The 14,673-nt window shown below is 40.6% G+C and overlaps 1 protein-coding gene across 1 annotated transcript in view; it reads left to right on the top strand.

Moving 5' to 3' along the window:
- The window catches only part of fgf11a (fibroblast growth factor 11a), a 79,343-nt gene that overhangs the window by 28,346 nt on the left and 36,324 nt on the right, over window positions 1–14,673 (top strand). The gene's annotated exons all lie outside the window — the stretch shown is intronic.

The following is a 14,673-nucleotide window of genomic DNA, read 5'->3' as shown; positions in this document are numbered from 1 at the left end:
ACGTGTGTGTGTGTCTGTGTGTGTGTGTCTGTGTGCGCTTGCTTGTGTCTTTGTGTGGAGTGTGTGTGTCAGTGTGGTGTGTGTGTGCGTACGTGTGTGTGTGTGTGTGTGTGTGTGTGTCTGTGTGCGCACGTGTGTGTGTCTGTGTGTCTGTGTGCGCTTGCTTGTGTCTTTGTGTGGAGTGTGTGTGACAGTGTGGTGTGTGTGCGCGTACTTACGTGTGTGTGTGTGTGTGTCTGTGTGCGCTTGCTTGTGTCTTTGTGTGGAGTGTGTGTGTCAGTGTGATGTGGGTGTGTGTGTGCACGTGCTTGTGTGTGTGTGTGTGTGTGTGTGCACGTGCTTGTGTGTGTGCGCGCGCATGCTTGTGTCTTTGTGTGGAGCGTGTGTGTCTGTGTGTGTGTGTGTGTGTGTCAGTGTGATGTGTGTCTGTGTGCGTGTGGTGTGTGTGTGTGTGTGTGTTTGTGGCGTGTGTGTGTGTGTGTCTCTCTCTTTCTCTCTCCCTCTCTGTTTGTGTGTGCGTGTTTGTGGTGTGTGTGTGTGTGTGTGCTTATGCTTGTCTCTCTGTGTGTGTCCGTGCTCATGTGCGTGTGCTTGTGTGTGTCTGTGTTTGTGTGTGTGTGTGTGTGTGTGTGTTTGTCTCTGTGTGTGTGTCCGTACTTGTGTGACTGTGCTTGTTTGTGTGCGTGTTTGTGGTGTGTGTGTGTGTCTGTCTGTCTCTCTCTCGGTGTGTGTGTGCTTATGTTTGTCTCTCTGTGTGTGTGCTTGTGTGTGTCTGTGTTTGTGTGTGTGTGTGTGTGTGTGTGTGTGTGTTTGTCTCTGTGTGTGTGTCCGTACTTGTGTGACTGTGCTTGTTTGTGTGCGTGTTTGTGGTGTGTGTGTGTGCGTGTGTGTGTCTATCTCTCTCTCTCTTTCTCTCTCAGTGTGTTTGTGTCTCTCTCTCTGTGTGTGTGTGTGTGTGTGTGTGGGGGTGTGCTTGTGTGTTTGCGTGTTTGTGATGTGTCTCTCTGTGTGTGTGTGTGTGTGTGTGTGTGTGTGTGTGTGTGTGTGTGTGTGTGTGTCTGCAGTCTCTGCAGGGTGTGTCCTCATCATGTCTAAATGAGTACAAGAAGTTTACATAAATTCAATGCTGACGCATCACAATGTTAAACATGAATCAAGTCTTCGTGTGTTAACAGATTCATCAAGAGTGATTCAATTAAGCAATGATGCTCTTACACTCTCTCACATGTCACACACTCGTATATATGTCACCTATAACACTGCAGCTTGTCCTAAAGATCAATAGCGTTCAGAGATAGATTTGTGTGTGTGCATTTGTCAGATTTGTTGATTTCTATTGCATGTATTGCGTACTCTTCTTCATAATTTAAGATTGCTCATTTAGTCAGCATTTTGTTTGTACGAAATCTTGTCATATCAGTGACTTGATCAGTGATTGTCACGTGTCCTCAGCCCATCATATCACAGTTATGTTTCTGAAGCTGAAGTTGCTATAAATGATGAACAATTGAGTGAAAATATGGATAAAGTGTGATGTTTTCAGGCTAATGGGACCAAAGAGAAGAATGAGGACTCGTCAGATTAGCCTGAGGGTGTGTGTGGTGTAAAAGATGGATGACAGAGTGACCTCAGTTAGAAAAGAAGAGGTCAAGATGAGGGAAAGGAGAGAGAAAGGGAAAGATACGCTCATTTCACCGTCTATAGACTATGGAAGTAAAATAATGACAAATGTTTTTGAAATGTTGAAATTTGCATTTCAACATTTCAAAAACATTTGTCATTATTTTATTTTAAGTTTGCATTTCAATGCATTGTATTTTTAGGGATTGAATTTTAATGGGTTGAAATTCAACATGGTTGCATATTTAAGCTGTGAATATTTCAATTCAAAACATTTCATGCACGTTGTTTTCATTTTTAAAAATCCAATAATCCATATTCACCTTCCCGATTTTCCTTCTAAAATATTCATTCTGTTTAAAAATACAACCTATGATATTCGACAGGCGATTTTCAGGTGCATTTTATTTCGCTTTACAAATTCAACTGTACTCCTGTTTTACAGCTTTTCGATGATGTTCACGTCGCGTAATTACGTCACTTCATATCGTTCCCATGGCAACGGGGGGAAATGGCTGTTCTCGTGTGACAAACGCAACATTTTACAACTTTCTGCTAAGATGTGCGACTTTTTTTGCAACGAAAATGCGAGGATAATGAAATCATGCAAGCCCTGCATATTTTGAACGGAAATCGGCAATTTATGCTGCGAAAGTGCGGCGTATTTGAAAAAATGAGGCCCCCGCATGAATATGCGGTCTTTGGTTGATTATGCACTAAATCACGCGATCATGTTTTTCTGGATAACTGGATGACTAGTGTATTCTTGGGCTATGGTTTAGACCAGGGGTTTTCAAACTTTTTGTGTGTGTGGACCACTATTTGTAATCAAGAATTTTCACGGACCACCTCATAATACACATATTATGATATTAAAAATGATATTATATTTTACATATTATAATCAGGTTCATTTGAACAACAGGCTTCGTAATATCATAATAGAACGTAATATCCTCCACATCTTTCCCTTCCTGTTTGTATCATCTGTCTAATATAGACCTATATTAAAAACAAACAACTAAATAAATGCTCACCTAACCTGTTGCTATCCACCGATCCGGTGTCGTGGTTCTGACGAAACGGAGCTTGAACGTCATGGCCGACCGCCACTAGCCTATTTTAGTAATCACACAATAGCTTGACAATTTAATTGACATTTTGTATAAATATAGGGTACATATTCTTTTTACTTTTTTTATAGGAATTTCTTGGTAAAATATTTTATTTTGCCTTTTCACGGGCCACCTGCAGTACCCTCACGGACCACTAGTGGTCCGCGGACCACAGTTTGGGAATCGCTGGTTTAGACGCCTCTAAAATTTTCACTGACAGCTCTTGTTTAAGCCTAATTTGGACGGCTATTAGACGTTTTTAAACGCAAAAGTGTGTTAAAATGCTGATTTGACTTCATTAGCTGTTTGTATTGTCATAGTACTGTCATAGTATGCCCGGTCTGTTCTTGAGATTTGTGAATAATGATATAGTCTAAGTGATTGGGTTCTTCAGCAGTGATGGTTGTCCAGTTCAGGTGAACTAACACTTTGTGTCGTCTGTCACCATGGTGATGCCGGTTGCTTGGGATGATGTCGTCGCATTCCGACATCTCCGGCTGCTTTCCCAGCATGTCGTGAGCAAGTCCTAATTTAAAGCGTCAGAATGAATTCATACACACGATCATTAGAGCAGAACATCATGCACGTCGAAACTCTAAAAAATAAAACACACAATTATGCACATAAGCAGTGTTGGGGCAAGTTACTTACCGGTAATCAGATTACTTTAAAAAAAAAAAAAGTAACTCATTACTTTTGAATTGACATACTTTGTTACATACATTTATATTTGAGTTACTTTGCAAGTTTCTTTGTTTTCCCATGTATTGACTGACAGCTCTCCTGTCCACATGTTGAGAGAAGTCATGAGTAAGTGCAGAGATGTTGTGTGTGAAAACATGATGCTTATGGATCAGTCAATGCATGCTCACATTAATGTTCCAGTGAATGCAAACTCAGAATATTATGCAAACGTGCCATAAATATGTCAAACAACACAATTGCATTTAATCTCACTTTATTTATCAATGTCTGTTGAGCTTCGATGGTCCAATTTGGGTTAAAATAAGCTAAAATGACTTGTGTTTTTGTGAAATTTGTGGTTTTATTTCTGAAGTAAGAAATCACATACTCTCTTCAATGGGTACTTGAAGTATTTACTTCACAACCGCTAAAAAAGTATGCCCTGTATATGAATGCAATCTGGACATGCTACATCCGCCATGTTGTCATGATCTATTCATTTATTGGTTTATTCATTTATTCACTTTTGGTGTGAAAAGGCATTTACATTTGCCAAAAAAAACTTTTTTGCTTTGTTTATGTCCCGACCATTTGAGAAAAAGTAACATACATGTAATTCTCAATGCTAAAGTAAATAAATAATGCAATTAGTTTCTCTTTTACTTTTTAAAGTAACTTTCCCCAACACTGCACAGAAGTGTCCGCTTATGGAAAATAATCTCTGTTTAACTTAAATTGTAGGAGGGGGGAAATGATGGGTGGTCTCTTTTATATCACCAAAATAAAAATTAGCTTTTGAAACAATTTTCGATCAGAAACGACTAAGAAAGGCAAGTGCCTAAACTGCATAGCAACAACCCCACAGACACATCCAGAAAATGTCAAATCTGGTCTTAAACCTGTGATTTTGTAAGTGTTTTTCCCTGGATTAGAGTCCAAACATATTAGTCAAGCTGAAATATATTGCTGTATGTGAATGAAGCACTGAGTAAATGAAAGTGAAGGGAGGAACAAATACGCAGGCCGGCTGTTTTCTTGCTTTTATGACTTTTGACATCACCGCGAGCGAGCGAGACGGAGAGATGAAGAAGAACACCTGATTAGCATTGTGTTCATGTCCCACTGCGTGACTCTGACTGGCTGGGAGAGAGAGAGAGAGCTAAGGATCATGGGAGAGAAGGGAGGAGAAGGACAGGGCGAGAGAAAGAGCCAGATCAGCACTTTCCTGAGGCCAGGGCACGGGAAAGAAGAGAGACTGGTGGACCCGGGAGGAGAAACAAAACACACACACACACACACACACTAGGCTAATTGCTTCCCTCTCTTTTCATCTCTCTCTCTATTTGCCGACTCTTTGGCCGGGGTTAAAACAGCAGGATGGCAGTGTCAGGAACAACTGTTGTTCTATAGGTAAACTCTGTCTTAGTCTCTGTGTCTCAGCGGTTAACAAAGCACAATCCTTCCTGACAGATAGAGCAAGGCTCCTCACAACACATCTATTTTTTTGAAGGGTAAAATGGGTGTATACCTACTGTATATATGTCTATATATGCATATATGCATGTATGTGTATAAATATGTATGTATATATATATATATATATATATGCAAACATACATGTATATAGATACACTTACCTGAAGGATTATTGGAAAACAACTTACTAATACTGTGTTTGACCTAGGGATGCACCGATACCACTTTTTTTGAAAACGAGTACGAGTACGAGTACTTGCATTTCAGTACTCGCCGATACCGATACCGAGTACTTAATAAAAAATAAAAAAAACATGATTTAAATATTTTTATATATGGGTTTTTAGGTCCTTGATTAAATTACTTGGGTAACACTTTATTTCGATAGTCCACTTTACTAACTATAAGTAACTTTTCAATTACATGTCAACTAACTGTCATTAGAGTATTAGTAGACTAGAGTATTAGTACGATCAGCTTAATATCTGATAACACTTTATTTATTTGGTCCCCCAACAGACATTCAACTGACTATAAGTAACTTGGCGACTACAAGTAAACTTATTCTCCTAATCCAAAGCCATTCACTTTGAAATTGTTCCACACCAGTGATGCACGGTTTGATCCAAAATGAGCGGGTGCCTGCGCCGCGGTCACCCGCGGTTACCCGCAGTTACGGGTCATCCAAAAATATTTTTAATGATATTCGGGTCGCGGTCGGTCAGGTCATTTGGAAAAAGATGCCAATTAAACCTTTGTATTTATATAGTACTAGATACAATTTTCTATGAAATATATAGGCCGAATTTATTTATTGGCTGAATAACTGGCACGAAGATGACACACAAGCTCAGTCTAAACAGTTCTCAGTTCTGTACTGGTGTGATCCGAGAACCGCTGTACCTCTGCGTTCGTTACTACGCGGATGCGCAGTATCAGCTGCTCTCGCTCGTCACTTCTCTCAGCTGTGGCAACAACATGTCTCAGTTCAGTGAACTGTTAGAGTTACTGGAGTAAAATATAATTCGGGATATTGGTTTATTTCAACTCGGAGGGACTGTCAGGCATGTCTGAAAGTGAGTAACTGTAGTAACTTGTGGATCAGCACTGACCCAAGACGTGAACTGATGCGAATGATTCAGTTCGATTTAGCGTACTGGTTCGACCGGTTCATTAAAAAGAACCGATTCGTTCACGAACCGGCCATGTCTATGATCACTAGTCTGCAGAGAGATGGAGGCGGCAAGAGAAAAGGTGAAGACTGGGGAGTGGAAGCTCCGCAAATACACAAATAAAAAGAGTAAGTGTGGGAGACATTTACCGAAATAATGAAAGATGATGACCAAAGTGCTGCCTTTGTTATATGTAGGCTACGTCTTCTTGCGATGCTGTGTTGTTACACGTTTATGGCCCAATGACGCTACGATGAGCATGTACTACTTTTAAAAAATACGGTCAGGAAGAGGGTCGGGTAAAAAATTTTCTTACTTTTTTTGCGGTCCGAGTAGCGGGCGGGTAGTTGAAAACGTTGGTAGTGTGCGGGTTGTTTATACATTGACCCGCGCATCACTGTTCCACACGGCTGACATGTCTCCCCATCTCCCCGCTCTGAGCTGCAGCCGGAGCATGTTCTCAGAACATGGTATCGGCCCCCGGTATCGGGGGACTTTTAACGAGTACGAGTACTTTAGAAAATGTGGTATCGAGGCCGATACCAGATACCGGTATCGGTATCTGTGCATCCCTAGTTTGACCCCCTTTCGCCTTCAGATCTGCCTTAATTCTACGTGGCATTGATTCAACAAGGTGCTGAAAGCATTCTTTAGAAATGTTGGCCTATATTGATAGGATAACATCTTGCAGTTGATGGAGATTTGTGGGATGCACATCCAGGGCACGAAGCTCCCGTTCCACCACATCCCAAAGATGCTCTATTGGGTTGAGATCTGGTGACTGTGGGGGCCATTTTAGTACAGTCAACTCATTGTCATGTTCAAGAAACCAATTTGAAATGATTCGAGCTTTGTGACATGGTGCATTATCCTGCTGGAAGTAGCCATCAGAGGATGGGGACATGGTGGCCATAAATGGATGGACATGGTCAGAAACAATGCTCAGGTAGGCCGTGGCATTTAAACGATGCCCAATTGGCACTAAGGGGCCTAAAGTGTGCCAAGAAAACACACCATTACACCACCACCACCAGCCTGCACAGTGGTAACAAGGCATGATGGATCCATGTTCTCATTCTGTTTACGCCAAATTCTGACTCTACCATCTGAAATCGAGACTCATCAGACCAGGCAACATTTTTCCAGTCTTCAACTGTCCAATTTGGTGAGCTCTTGCAAATTGTAGTTTCTTTTTCCTATTTGTAGTGGAGATGAGTGGTACCCGGTGGGGTCTTCTGCTGTTGTAGTCCATCCGTCTCAAGGTTGTGTGTGTTGTGGCTTCACAAATGCTTTGCTGCATACCTCGGTTGTAACGAGTGGTTATTTCAGTCAAAGTTTCGCCCACAGGACTGCCGCACACTGGATGTTTTTCCCTTTTCACACCATTCTTTGTAAACCCTAGAAATGGTTGTGCGTGAAAATCCCAGTAATCCCAGTAATACTCAGACCGGCCCGTCTGGCACCAACAACCATCCCGCGCATTTGTTTGTTTGTTTTTTATCCACTGAAATGCCATTGAAAGACGCCAATAATGTTATAACAATAATATCCATAAATATAATTTTCATTATTCTATGAATGTGGTAACTGAATTCTTAAATACAGTATATTTAAAACATTTGAGTGTGCGTGTTTATTTTTATTTACTTAGAAAAAATAGTGTTGGCAATTATATTATATAATGTTTGCCATACTATTCAAAAGTTTAGGGTCTATCTTTTTTTGAGAGAAATTAATACTTTTATTCGTTTCTTAAATTGTTTCTTAAAAAAAAATTGATTATGATTGTAGATTATTAGATCTGAAGGATCTAATGAGGATGCTGGAAATTCAGCTTTTGATCACAATTACATCTTAAAATATAGTATTTATTATAAACCGTAACAATATTTCACAATATTGTTTAACTATAATTTTTACTCAAATAACTGCATCCTTGGGGATCTAAGAAAAGTAAACACTTACCAACACTAAACTTCTTAGAACAAAATTTTTGCGAATTTATTACTAAATATTTGTATAATCTTATTTGGAATTTGCAATCAAATAACTCAATAATCAATAATATGAAAGGGTTTTAAAGAGCTTTATACTTTTTCAAACATTAGAGGAAAAAGTGGAGATTGATGCTCACACACACACACACATCAGACTGTCTCAGACATGAGATGTGTGTGTATTCAGCAGTGGTCATTAACTAATGCATGGTGGGAGTGTGTAAGGCAAAGAAAGCTTTGGGTCTGGAGGCACTGACGTAAACACACACACACCAGACCAGCCCTCTATCATCACATCATCTGTCTCTGTCACGCTGCGTGCCAGCATGACCACACACACACACACACACTCACATAAGCAGTGGGGTTTGTGTATGTAAACCTTCAGCAGCGTTTACGTTTGAAGCTCCAGTGATGCAAGGACAGATGGAGTATCGGGATGCTGTGTCCTGAGGTGGATGTTCAGTGATCCCGTCTCCGTTTCCTCGGGATGAATTGAACGAGAGAATGGATTGGTTTTGTTTAGACCCCTTTGCACTAACAGTTATTTTATCACTGGAGTTCACCAAGTTGGAGTTGGATGGATGATTCATCCCAAGACGTCATATAACTGACGTCTTTTGACCATACATCAATATCCGCCTTTTTAGGGCCCCCTTTAACGTTATCGGATCCTAACCCTACCCCAGACCTAAACCTACCCCCTCACCTGACCGACGTTAAAGGTAAAGCGTCAGTTGTATGACGGCCCAGGACCGTCATCTACCGCCGTTTAAGGGGGCCCTAAAAAGGCGGATATTGACGTATGGTCAAAAGACGTCCTAAGACATCAGTTATATGACTTCTTGGGATGAGACTGTGTTAGATGATTGGGCTGTGAAATGGAAATGTTGAGAATTTGATGGCAAAGAATGTGAAAATAAGGGTTCAGGAATAAGTTTTCTTTCCCTAAAAAATGCAATGGACACAGTTATATATAAATACAGTGGTGCATAATACATGAATGTAACAGAATACATTGACTACGTTTACAAGCTGGTTTCTCCTGAGAGTTACTCCTGTATACACGGAATTTTGAAATCAATTGGTAATATCCTGATGTAAACGGCGACGTACAGGCAACCTTAAGACGCAAAATGCGTCATATGCAAGTGTACATGTGTTTAGTATTATTTGAAATGTCTCAGTGTGACTGGTACATATGTCTCATTTCCAAATAAGTCAAACTAAAGGTAATAAAGTTTTTAGATGTCATACACAGAAAGGAGGTGGATGGGTAAACCAGGTGTGAACTCAATGCTAATCCCACTGTTAGCAAATGGTTCCATGTAAATCAACGTCTGCCCCCAGTAAATCTGGGAGGGTGGACACAGTAAATTTCCACATATGAAATGAGATCCGGCTAATTAAATGCAGCGGAAGGATCGGGGCCTTTTCTGTACCTCAGATGAGCCCATGATGGAGTCCGCGAGACTCTGAGCGGCACGTACATTTCCCTAATGTCGGGTTTGTCGTCTTTTTATTCCAGAACATTTGATATTTTGTAAGTGATGATAAATTTACCTGACATAATAAATTGTAACATTTGATGATATTATTTCATAAAGAAATTAATCAAACTTTCACTTATATTTAATGATGCACAGAGAACATTAAAAACCTTTTCATTTTATGGAGTCAGATGAAATATCGAGAGAATTGCCGGGGTTTACATGACCGTGCGCGACCGGGTTATTGCTAATATTCCGGTTTTGATCAGGTTATTGGCTGCTTGTAAACCATGATTTTCCACACATTTTTGTTACTCTATATCTCTCTATGTTGGCAGCTGCCTGTTCCTTTTCCACAAAGGTTTTCTTTCTTTCTTTCTTTCTTTGATTCAAGGACCTTATCTTATCTTTTCCTCTCATCTCTTTCTTTTTATTCTCACTTTGTTTTCTGGTGGCAGCTGGTTTTCTTCTCCGCCTCACCCCTTCATTGCACTCTCTCGTCCCATCGGCAGGCCTCAGACGTGTCCACAAATCATTAAGCTTTACAAAGAAAAAAAGGGCCCAGTAGTCTGACTTTAATTAATCCCAAACTGTCTGTTGACACCTTCCTGTCTGTTGTGACCTCTGAGTGTGTATAGAACGACCGAAAGATGGATGGACGGATAGACAGATATAGAGATGTGTGGACAGATGGACATGGATGGACATGGATGGATGGATGGATGGATGGATAGATAGATCGTCCGTCCCTTCATCCATCGATGGATGGATGGATAGATAGATAGATAGATAGATAGATAGATAGATAGATAGATAGATAGATAGATAGATAGATAGATAGATAGATAGATAGATAGATAGATAGATAGATAGATCGTCCGTCCCTTCATCCATCGATGGATGGATGGATGGATAGATAGATAGATAGATAGATAGATAGATAGATAGATAGATAGATAGATAGATAGATAGATAGATAGATAGATAGATAGATAGATAGATAGATAGATAGATAGACAATATGTCGGTAACTTAACATTAAATCAGATAATGAAATAACCACAGCTGCCAGTATTTTACCGTAAAAATTATGTTTATATATATATATATATATATATATATATATATATTGTAATTTGTAATAGTGTATCCCTGTGATCAAAGCTGAATTTTCAGCATCTTCAGAGTCACATGATCCTTCAGAAATCACTCTAATAGACCTTATGTAGCCCCGCCCCTTTTCAGCATTGCGCTCGTTGTCTTTTTGACATCCGGTCTGTATTTTCACAGCGATCTTGCATAGGTATGAATGAACTGCTCGTAAAAAAAAATTCCCGGTCGACATTTGTTTAGACATCTGCTTTACAATGCTTATGATAATGTTTGTTAACTCTACAATAAGTAAATCCACTTCACCAGCTAATTACTCCTCGACAGCGATGCCATAGAAATATACAGAGCGACGAAATATAAGTTCAACGACAATATTCTAAAGATGACGGCGCCCACGTTTCTCTGGTGCATGAGGTCTATAGAACAGAAAGAAAATTATCATAAAAATCATTTAATATTCAAATTTTTCACCACAAAGAACCTTTATTAATATTGTAAGTGGGGAAAAAAAGACTAACAAAAATATATATTGACCCCTTTAAACGTACAGTATGCGATTTTTGGCCACCAGGGGTCACTCGTTTAAAATAATAACAAAAGACGTACTTTGATGACGTCGGGAAAGAGCGTGGGCTCACGGGAGTTGTTGTCGCTGTCAATGACAACCAGCTCAGCTCATGACATGACATCATCGTTTCACAAAATATACGGATATACGGCATCTCTCTGTAAATTTAGCTTGTCAAGAAGCTTTAAATGCAACGCCAATGTTTACCTGTGTCATGCTTCTCCTGTCCCAAACCCTTCTCGCGTCATATTTTTCAGGTACGTTTGAGCTTTAGCTAATGAGCTGGCTGTAGCAGCAGAACGTGCAGGCAAAGCGTAATCGTGGTCCATAACTATTATACAGACGAATATAAATATTAATATTACGCTCCTTCAATGAATGACCTATTTTAGAAAATTTTTCATATATAGAGCGCACCGGATTATAAAGCACATAAGATACTGCAGTCAAACGTTTGACTGGGTTTGCGTTATTCATCCACTATGTGCTAAAGGGTAAAGGGAATGTAGTGAGTGCGCGGCGCCGGAGGTGAGGCGTTTATTTAGTAAGCATGAGCGCGCTGAAGCGGGCACGTACATTCGCAGCCTGACTCATATGAGTATTCAATGTGTGCGGCTCGCTTACAGCAACAGTTGGCTGTTTTGAATGAGACGACACGGTTACTGTGAACAGGGAGCGCTTTATGCGCGAGCAGCACCGGGGACAGTGTGTCTGTTAAGAGTGAGCGGGCACGTGATTTACACACATAAAAATACGTACTACTTTTTTTATTTCGTCATTTTCTTTGCTTTATTGGCGGTAGTCCAGTGTTCCCCTTTGTGTTTGTTGGTTTCGCCGGGTTCCGCAAGGAAGTTAGAGAAAATAGAGGAGTCAAAGGTTATATGACGCCATAGACGGGCGACGAAACGGAAATAAAGAAACGTCCCGTGTCTTCGAATTAAACTATAAATTTCTCCGTATTTGAAATTTGGTGGAAACTGTCGGGATAATGTAAGTACATATCTAACAGAAATATATAACATAGATACAGTTATTTTTGCTATTTTTAATGCAGAAAAATTACATATTGTGGCTTTAAAGTGCTCACATGCTGGATAATTAATGCATCCTCAGTTTAGTTTGTATCTCGATTGCTCTTTCTCTCTCCGAATGAGATATCAGCGGACTTTTGTTAGGATCCGTTGTGCCTGAAAGCTTTATCGATGCCTTGCGTGAAGTATGAGAGTCGTCCTCTTTTATTTAGCGTGTGAATGCCTTCCCGTAATATAACGGTGCCATAACTTCTGCCCGCTCTTGTTCTCCGAACACTCGTTGGCTTTTCTCCTTGACTCCATCTCCAGCTGATTGGGTGATGTATGGCGTTATTCAGAGAGATGCAAAACCACATAACTCACCCTGACGGAGTGTATAGGAGAGATAGTGAAGCGGTTGATGTCCCCGGTGGGCCGATGTGTCTGTGTGACTTTTGTTGAGGGCTGTGGGCTCTTGGCAGACTGGCATCCCTGAGCGCACGCACTCAAACACACATCAATATCACCCATCAGGAGTGCCCTTCACACCGCCGCTCCCCGGAGACGGGGTTTATGGTTGTGCAGTGGAGACTGAAGACAGAAAGGGGTTGTGTATCACCGCTACTCAGCGTGTGGCTTTCGCTAGCGCCACTAAAGAGGCTGACAAAGACGGATCCGCGGGGAGTTTCCCAGATGAGGGAAATGTGCCGCATCGAGGCCGAATATGCGGGTTTAATCTGTGAATATCGTTATTTGCCGCCTCTTTGCTTTCGTGTGCAGCCTTTAATGCAAAAGCAGTGATTTGTGCGTTGGCAGCCAGACTCTGTGCCATGCAGCTGAATGTTAAAACTGTGGTTTGGCCCCTCAGGGCCTTACCTTCAGAACTGATCAATGGACACTAGCAAACAGAGGGAATGACTGAGAACGAGAGAGAGATCAGACTATTTCTGCAGTGTTTTACATAGGGAGTGCTGAGAGGAATTGGGAATCGTGCGAGCGATAACTTATGAGAGATTGTTTTATGAATTTGAAAGAAGTATCTATTATGCTCATTAAGGCTGCATTTAACTAGGGCTGCAACAACTAATCTATAAAATCGATTATGAAAATCATTGTCAAGGAATGTCATGATCGATTAGTTGGTCTGATTACGTCACGGGGTTGTTTACTGGTGATTGGTTGAAACGGGCCGATAATGATGCTCTCTGTCTTACATGCGCTTCATGAGGCAGGTCTCTCTCCCTCGCCACGCGTGCGCAACACGGACGGTTTGGAGCACTTTATCTTCTGTCTCGCATGCCGCCGTGCTCTTGATTATGTGAGTTAACTAATTTGTGGACATCAGGGAACCGCTATCACAGACTGATCTCATGAAATGGTGTATGTATGACACGCCAATTCGTATTTCCATTTTTGGCGTGCTATTAACAGCGCTTTTCAGCGCTTTTACGAACGCCGTTGACTTAAAGGAGAACTCCGGCGAAAACTGAACCTTTGGTCTAATAAGACATCGGTACCTAGTCAATCGTTCTCTGAGATTTGTTTTCATGATAATCGAATGTAAAGAGTTTTATCTCTACAAATTGTTTAGCGTATAATGCTAGTAATGGGGGCATTGACTAAGTAAAAAGAAATCGCTAGTTTATACCACTAACAAGGCTCAAAATAACCGCACACTAACACAGTAACATAATGAGGCTCCACACATGCAAAACGAAGCATTGAGAACTTTGTAAGTGTTCAGACCGTTTAATAAGAAGATACTTTATGAAGACAGTTCACTTTGAGTATACAGACAGGAGCCATCTTAAAAAATAGTCTCGATAAGTCAAACCACGAATGTCGTGCTGAGTGATCTGAACTGTATGAAGTTCAGCGAACTTCTGAACTGTATGAACGGTGTTCGGGGATCGACTTATCGAGACGGCTCCTGTCTGTATACTCAAAGTGAACTGTCTTCTTAAAGTATCTTCTTATTAAACGGTCTGTACACTTACAAAGTTCTCAATGCTTCGTTTTGCATGTATGGAGCCTCAGTATGTTTCTGTGTTAGTGTGGGGCTATTTTGAGCCTTGTTAGTGGTATAAACTAGCGATTTTTTTTTTACTTACTCAATGCCCCCATTACTAGCATTATACGCTAAACAGTTTTTAGAGATAAAACTCTTTACATTCGATTATCATGAAAACAAAACTCAGAGAACGATTGACTGTGTACCGATGTTTTATTAGACCAAAGGTTCATTGTTCGCCGGATGTAGATCTACATTTTGTTTTGTTTCGCTCGGACATTTAACGTTGTGTACAGACACGCGGAATCACTTGACATTAATGGCGTAGACATACACGCGGATAGCTCAGAATGCGTATAGATAACACGCCACTTGACTCGAAAGTGACGTGTATGTTTATGCAAAAGTCATGATCTC

The sequence above is a fragment of the Pimephales promelas genome, chromosome 1, assembly GCF_988280905.1.
Source record: "Pimephales promelas chromosome 1, fPimPro1.hap1.1, whole genome shotgun sequence".
Lineage (NCBI taxonomy): Eukaryota > Metazoa > Chordata > Actinopteri > Cypriniformes > Leuciscidae > Pimephales > Pimephales promelas.
Note: the sequence above shows the minus strand (reverse complement) of the source record. Positions and strands in the feature narration are given on the sequence as shown.